The sequence below is a fragment of the Orycteropus afer genome, unplaced genomic scaffold (assembly GCF_000298275.1).
Source record: "Orycteropus afer afer isolate SDZICR_OR568_19922 unplaced genomic scaffold, OryAfe1.0 scaffold00795, whole genome shotgun sequence".
NCBI lineage: Eukaryota > Metazoa > Chordata > Mammalia > Tubulidentata > Orycteropodidae > Orycteropus > Orycteropus afer.
The window spans coordinates 37,885-46,079 of NW_006922382.1; positions in this window are offsets into that span (position 1 = coordinate 37,885).

Sequence of the window (8,195 nt, forward strand, 5' to 3'; positions counted from 1 at the left end):
GCTCTTGCTCAGTAAGTGAAGTTACAGGAGGTGTGGGTGTATTTGTATCTTTTGGGGACTGTTGGTGTCTCCCACTCAGTTAGGCAAAAATTACAATTGAATAACCATAGAAAAAACTAAAAGCACATGGACAAAAAAATACACAAAGAAATCTCACAGGAAGAGTAACACAAAAAAAAAAAAAAGAAAAAAGAAAAGAAAAGAAAAAGGGGAGAAAGGAAGAAGAAAACAGGTAAATGTGCAATATCTGGGGATAGGTCACTAAAAGAAAAAAGGTAGAGAAGGAGAATAATGAAGAAAACAAACAAACAAAAGAAGAAGAAACAGGGTTAACAATAAGAGACAGGAAAAAAAAAAAAAAGAAGGTGTAAACTAGGACCTTTTCAGTTTTGTAGTGCAGTTCTGGAGAGTTCTTGAGGTTTCTGAAAAGCAAAACCTTAAGCATCTGAAATCTGGTAGAGCACTGTCTCTTTAGGTTGTCTCTAGCTGCTGGTTATGTGTTGGTTTGTTTTGTCTTGGTTTTATGGTTTAATATTTTGAAAAGGTGAGGCTGGTGTGTTTTATATTATTATTGATTCAGATGTGTTGGGTCGCTCTGCTGTTTTCTTTGTGATAGTGGAATCACTGTGTGTAGAGTGGATATGTTTTTCTGTTTTTCGTAAAGAGGGTTTAGAGTTCAAAGGGGGACGTTTATGGTAATTGGCTGAATATGGTTTCTTCTATTGAATGAGTGAAGTTATTGGCAGAGAAGGTGGGAGCAGAAGAAGGAAAGCTTGGTGTTGCTAGGGTCAGTTTCTAGGGCTTTGAGTAGGCTATTATTGATGACGTATTTATTTGCAAGACCACGGCTCGACCTTGGGAAGGATTCCTATTGTTAGGGCGTCACAATTTTCTGCCAATTTCAGGCACACTGAAAGACCCCGCCTCCGTGGCCCCACAGCGCCAAGGGCTCCAAGGCAAAATTCCCGGGATCGCACTCAGCTGTGTTTTCTTTGTGCTCCCTGCCCTGTTTGCTTGCAGTGCTGAAGCAATCCCACCAGACTGCTAATGGCTGGCTTTGGAGTTTGTCTGTGATACCGCCCATCTGCAGCACCAAAGATGTGCACAATTTCAGCTCTATTGGAATTGGGAGAGTACCTGCTAGTGACCTGCAGTCCCGATGTCCATGGCAAAGTAAAGCACAATGTCTCCTAGTCTGACCAAAGCCCACTCTGTGACCCACTGGGAGGGGAGAGAGCTCGCTTTTGTGGCGTCACAGTGAGTTCTCCGCCTAAATCTCAGCAGTGATGCTCGTGCCTGCCTGCACTCAGATGACCCAAATTACTGACAAAATCAGCTGCTGGAGGCAGATCTCTGCTGGTGCCCCTGGAATATTGGAGTGGTCACTGGTATGCTGCTATAAGGTGCCTTCCTTCTTGGCTAGGGAATTTCAGGTGGCCTCCCTCCCCTGGCAGAGAGTGACTGCCCCAGGAAGTTTCCAACGGTCTCTCTTGAGTGCCCATCCATCCTCTGCCAGTAGCTCTTTCCGAAATAATCTCAATGTGCCTTTCTTCTAATTCTGCTCTTCTGAGCTTGGTGCACTCTGATTCAGTAAGCTGTTCAGAGCACCAAAATTCCTAATTCAAACTCTTGTACCTAGTTTTCCAAGTCTTTAGATGCCAGAGGGAAAAAGTGTGTTGAGACTCCATTTTGAATCCTATAAGGAGAAGTTTTGAGAATGGTCTCTAGCTTTGGGCATGCTTGGACACTGCATGTAGCCGTGCCATTGCTCAGCAGCCTGCTATGTTCTGCCGACCTTGGGCCTTACATTGGACTTAAGTTAATGGCCTGCCATGTGGTTTGGTAACATCAGGATTGTGCCTTTTTACTTGTTAACCTTGGGGCTTCTCAGCCTCAGCAGCCAACAGCTGTCTGAGTGAAGAAATGCCTCTAGTTCCAGGGGGCCAGGAGCAGGAGGCAGAACTGGACCCCAAGGTTGAGGGGCTTTCACCCAGCCCATAGAGCTTGGCACTTTGAACTTGGACTTAAAGCCTCCAAAATGTAAGAATAAACTCCTGTTTGTTAAGGCCATCCCATTTGTGGTATATTTCTCACCAGAATGGCACTGGGTAACCAGAACCCCCTGCTTGATTTGCTTCCCCCTCACAAGCCTGAGATTGTATTTCAGTGAAGCTTTGGCATTTAAGCATCTCTCCATTGTTGTTGTTGTTATGTGCCATGGAGACGGACCTGACTCATAGTGACCCCTCCTTGGGTTTCCGAGGCAGTATCACTAAGGAAGTAGATTGTCCAACCTTCCTTCCGAGGAGTGGCTAAGAATCCAGAGAAGACAAATTGTATTGAGAAGGAAAAAAAATGTAGAAGGGAATACACTCTCTGCTTGAAGAGAAAGTATTACTCACTTCCTAGAAGAACATAATAGTTTGAGGGATTCATGCTTTTGAGGTATTTTTCCCTGTCCTGACTTCGGCAGTGTAGGAAAGGGAATCGTCACCAGTTTGGACCATCCTAAGCTTTAATTCCTTCCCAGTTACTTTACCTAAAACAATAGCCCATGATAAGCATTTCTCCCACATTCCTGAAATGGGGCTAGCCCTTCTTACCAACTCTACCATGACTGTCTTGGAGCTTTTTGCCAACTTGTAGGAAAAACTTCTTCCTCATAAACTCATTGTCACTTAGTCAATTTCAACTCATAGAGACTTTATAGTACAGAGTAGAACTGTGCCATAGGGTTTTTAAGCCTGTGAATTTTTACAGAAGCAGACTGCCACACAGCTCTCCCTTGGAGCAGTTGGTGGGTTCAAACTATCGACTTTTGGTTAGCAGCCGAGTACTCAACAAGGCTCCATTCCTTTTCTAGGTTTGCATTAAAACATAATTTTCTGAGGTGAAATCACTTTCCTGTGGGTTCTTAGCTCTAGTTTTTGGATTCTGAAAAGATTTTAATTAAAATTTCTACAAAATCCAGTATTTCAGGCTATGTCAGCCTTAGGAGCAAATATACTCTCAGGAGGAGTTATAAAAAATGTGTTTATGCAACTCTGTCCCACTTACTCTTTAGACATTTTTGTCCAATTACCCAATTCTTTAATTGTTATTGAAAGTCCATCAGGGCTAAGGAGAAGAATGGCAGATTCTTAAATGACCCCTATGGATAAATTCTCTGTAATAATCACTTAACATCCACTATTTTCTTCTCTTTCAGCATTAACTGTGTTGATGTCTCCTATAGCCACCAGTTGCAAACATTCACAGATAACACACTGAAAGTGCTAACTCAAATGTTGATGTTCCTGATGCTCATACAAGGGTATGTTTAGAGGATACCTTTCTTTGGCTGCCCTTTTTCTTGATTTTCTATTCATTTATATTCTTCCTCATTCCAAATAATAATAATAATTTGAGCTAATAAATGGCTTATGTCAAGACCACTGTGGTCTGTTCCATCATTGTTAAATCCCACTACATCGATGTGGCTGATGCTTTTAAGAACAATTAAACAGATTTTAGTAAAATACTTACTTTATTGTTTACTGGCTTCATTATTGGATACTGTTTACTTAGGACTCACACACAAAGCCCTAACATGGCTGAAGGTTCAGAATGACTGTGAGTCCTATTGGTGTACTGTGAGAACTTTCATTCAGAAACCATCAGGGTCAATCCCATTGGCTACATGGCAGGAATGATGCTCAATTGTGCCCCAAGGAATTGGCTCTAAGCTTGTTCTGCATGGAGAACCTTTCCACTTCCCTGATCTCCTTGCAACATCACAGAATACTGGTAAGAAACATGTAAAGAAAAGTGAAGGTGTTCAAAGAATGTGATTAAGATTTCTCCTGAGTCAAGTCTGTTGTTGTTGTTGTTGTTATGTGCCATCAAGTCAGACCCGACTCATAGCTACCCCTCCCTGGGTTTCCGAGGCAGTATCACTATGGAAGTAGATTGCCCAACCTTCCTTCCGAGAAGTGACTGGTGGGTTTGAACCACCAGCCTCTGGTTAGCAGTCAAGTGCCTTAGGCACTATGCTACCAGAGCTCCTAGGATGATACATTCCCCTGTGGCTTCAAATAAATAAATAAACAACAAACAAACAGGATTGTAATTTTTGCATGAGAATCTTGAGTGACATATCTTTCAAGTTATTATATAGGAGTAGAAAAATGGGGTCACATGTAAGGGTGTAGTAAATGGAAAAAGTTGTATAAGGATAAAATGGGAAAATCAAGCTTGTCCAAAAAAATTTTAAATAAAATTAGACAACCCCTCCAGAAAAAATCTCTGACATAGTAATGTTTAATATGGTACCGATGACTTACTACAGACATCAATAATATCACTAAACTGGATTATATTTAAATATCCAGTAACTTAAGAGAGATGAATTTGAATAAGGGTATTAATGGTGAAAGTCTTCTAACTACTAAAGAAATTTATGTGTTGTGCATGTATTTCACATAACAGGTATCTAATTAATATATATGTAATGTATAACTAAAGGGTTGACATTAGAAATGATTAATTTCACAAACAATCCTTCAGAATAGAAGAAACATTAATTTGTCACTAATATATATTCTTTAATGCATCTTTATTTGTTAAATCTTCAAAGGGTAAGGATTATCTTCCTTATATACTACATCATTTTTTTTTTTAAATATAAGAATATCGTTCTGTCATGATGCACAAGATAGTACATGAGGATAAAATGACATTTACTTGTTCAAAGGAGGTAACATTTTTTTTGAGAGAAAGAAGCTTTATTTGACATTCTAGAAAGTAATTTTTATTAGAGGATTGAAGATTCAGAAAAAGGTGATAAAAAGAGTAGCTAAAGGGAAATCTCTAATGGAGTTCCTATAAAATAAATTAAGTTGAAATTAATTGACATTAAGATAAAGAAATGTAATCTCAATAACAGAACAAAGTGGGAAAAAAATTCTAGCTAGAATTAGAAGTTTATTCATATGAAGCAAAATCATATGTAGCAGTCATAACTTTATCCTACAATGAAAATTGGAATAAGTAGCTTATATGTAGTAAAATACACAAATTACTGATAAATTGGATAGGAAAATGAAGAGTCTGGTGCTTTATGAAAACAAAAAGTTTAGTAGTTATAAATAAATTGATAAACTAAAAATAATAATTTTCTCTACAACCACTTCTTAAAAACTTACCATGTACTAGTCTGTCTGGTAAGGTCTGAAAATGCAAAACTGAAGAGACATTTTGCACACTTCTAGAAGTTTTTATTTGGAAGACAGCTACCCAGCAAATTGACAGGAAAAGATCCATACTTGTACCCACTCCAAAGAAAGGTGATCCCACAGAATGGGGAAATTATCGAACAATATCATTAATATCACAGGCAAGTAAAATCTTGCTGAAGATGATTCAAAAATAATTGCAGCAGTATATTGGCAGAGAGCTTCCAGAAATGCAAGCTGGAGTCAGAAGAGGATGTGCAGTGAAGGATATCACTGCTGATGTCAGATGGATCTTGGCTGAAAGCAAAAAACACTAGAAAGATGTTTACTTGTATTTTATTGAGTATGCAAAGGCATTAGATTGTGTGGATCATAACAAATTATGGATAACATTGAGAAGAATGGGAAGTACAGAATACTTAATTGTGCTCATGAGGACCTGTCCATAGACAAGGAGGCTGTCGTTTGAACAAAACAAGGAGATGCTACATGGTTTAAAATCAGGAAGGGAGTGAGTCAGGGTTGTACCCTTTCACCATACTTATTCAATTTTTTATGCTGAGCAAACATTCTGAGAAGCTGGACTATATGAAGAAGAATGTGGCATCAGGATTGGAGGAAGACTGATTAACAACTTGTGTTATGCAGGCGGTACAGCTTTCCTTGCTGAAGATGAAGATGACTTGAAGCTCTGATAGAAGAAGATTAAAAACTTCAGTTGGCAGTATGGATTATACTTCAATATAAAGAAAACAAAAATCCTCATAACTGGACCAATAAGCAGCATCATGATAAATGGAGAAAAGATTGAAGTTGTCAATGATTTCATATTACTTGGCTCCATAGTGAATACCAATGGAAGCAGCAGTCAAAAATCAGATGTCATATCATACTGGGCAAACCTACTGCAAAAGACCTCTTTCAAGCACTGAGGAGCAAAGATGTCTCTTTGAAGACTAAGGTGCGCCTAACCCAAGCCATGGTGTTTTTGATACCCTCATATGCATGTGAAAGTGGACAATGAATAAAGAAGACTAAAGAAGAGTTAACTTTTGAGTTGTACTGTTGGCATGGAATACTGAAAGTACCATGGACTGCCAGAAGAATGAACAAATCTGCCCTAGAAGAAGAGCAGCCAGAATGCTCCCTGGAAGCAAGAACAGCCAGACTTTGTCTCACATACTTCAGTCATGTTGTCAGAAGGGACGAATCCTTGGAGAAGGATATCATGCATGGTAAAATGGAGCTGTCAGCAAAAAAGGAGAAGGCCCTCAATGAGACAGACTGACACAGTGGTAGCAACAATAGGCTCAGGTATAGCAAGGATTGTGAGGCTGGCACAGGACTGGGTTTTGTTCTGTTCTCTTATGCGTAGGGTGGCTATGAGTCAGAGCTGACATGATGGCACCTAATAACAACAACAGAAGTTTTTATATTCTGGAGATGGAGAAGGGCACATATGAAGAAAAAATGTAACACAATGTGATAAATGCTTTTTAACTCATAGCAACCCCTCCTTGGGTTTCTGAGACCGTATCTCTACATAAGTAGATTGCCCAATCTTCCTTCCAAGAAGTGGCTGGTGGGTTTGAACCACTAGCCTTCTGGTTAGCAGTCAAATGCCTTAGGCACTATGCCACCAGAGTGACCTTTGTAGAGGTATCAATAAAGTATTTTCTTAGCATAAAAGAAGGAATTGTTAATACTCTTTAAAAGATTTGCCAGAAACTTCAGTCACTGAGAAGTGACTGTTAAGCAGGATAGTAAGGATGAATAACTACCGACCAGGTCTAGGGAGTGCTGGTGGGTCAGATGTGACATGGGGATACTTGCAGGGAAGAACATACAAACAGAAGTAAATGAGACTGAAACAAATACGAAGAATTTTAAAGACAGTTTCTTAGCGCTTGTTTGACAGTAGTTGTAGCTAGCCATGAGCTAAAACGAAAAGTAGTACAAATGCCAACATAAATCTGCTGTATAATTTTATCCCCAACATTTGCTATATCAGACATCTAAGGTTATGCAAAGAATTTTGTAACTATCTTGGCGTTGGTTGTAATACTTCCTTTTCCTCCTCTGTTCTAGCTTGATTACAAAGTTGAGTTGTCCATTTTCTCTAATGCCACACTAATTACCTATTTCCAATTCTATCAAAGAGTGAGTGTGGGATGTGTGTATGTGCATGTGTGTACTTGTGTGTTGGTTGTTTTCCAATCATTGAATTAACAAAGAGACCAAATTTGATGTAAGCAAAATTTATCTTGTTTATCTCACCTTAAAGGGCATTTTTGCCTCTTAAGATAGCCTTTCGTGGTCCTAGCCTCCACTGGTGTTAAATCTTATTAATAATTTATATTCAAAACATTCATCTTCCCAAGTAGCATTTGCATTCTGAAGGAGAATAGAATCAAAATTCTCTATATGATATGATTTCAACACCTGTAAGAGATTAAAAGAAAAATATTTGAGAGAGGGTGAGTGCGGTAGTTAAATTTGTATGTCAACTTGGCTGAGCCTAGTTGAGTGGCTGGGCAGCTGCTGGTAGTTATTCCTCATGATGAGACAGGCAATCAATTCCAAGGTGGGATCTACCACAAGCAGCTGAATAGCTACTTTTGGGATGTGGTCTGCTTCCTATATATAAGTAGAAGCCTTGGGAACGGTCTCTAGCTCATGGCATACTTGGACCCTACATGTAGCCTTGTCATTGTCCAGCAGCCTGCCATGCTCTGCCAACCTTGTGACCTACAGTGGACTTAAATTAATGGCCTGCCATGTGGTTTGGTAACATTTGGACTGTGCCTTTTTACTTGTCAACTTTGGACTTTGCAGCCTCAGCAGCCTGCAGCTGTCTGAGTAAAAAAATGCCTCTCAAAGATGGCAGACTAGGCAGAAAGACTGCACAGACCCTCTTCAACAAAGAAAAGGGAAACCAATTAACACAGACACAGAAGATAATCCTGGACCCCTGAGCCTTGA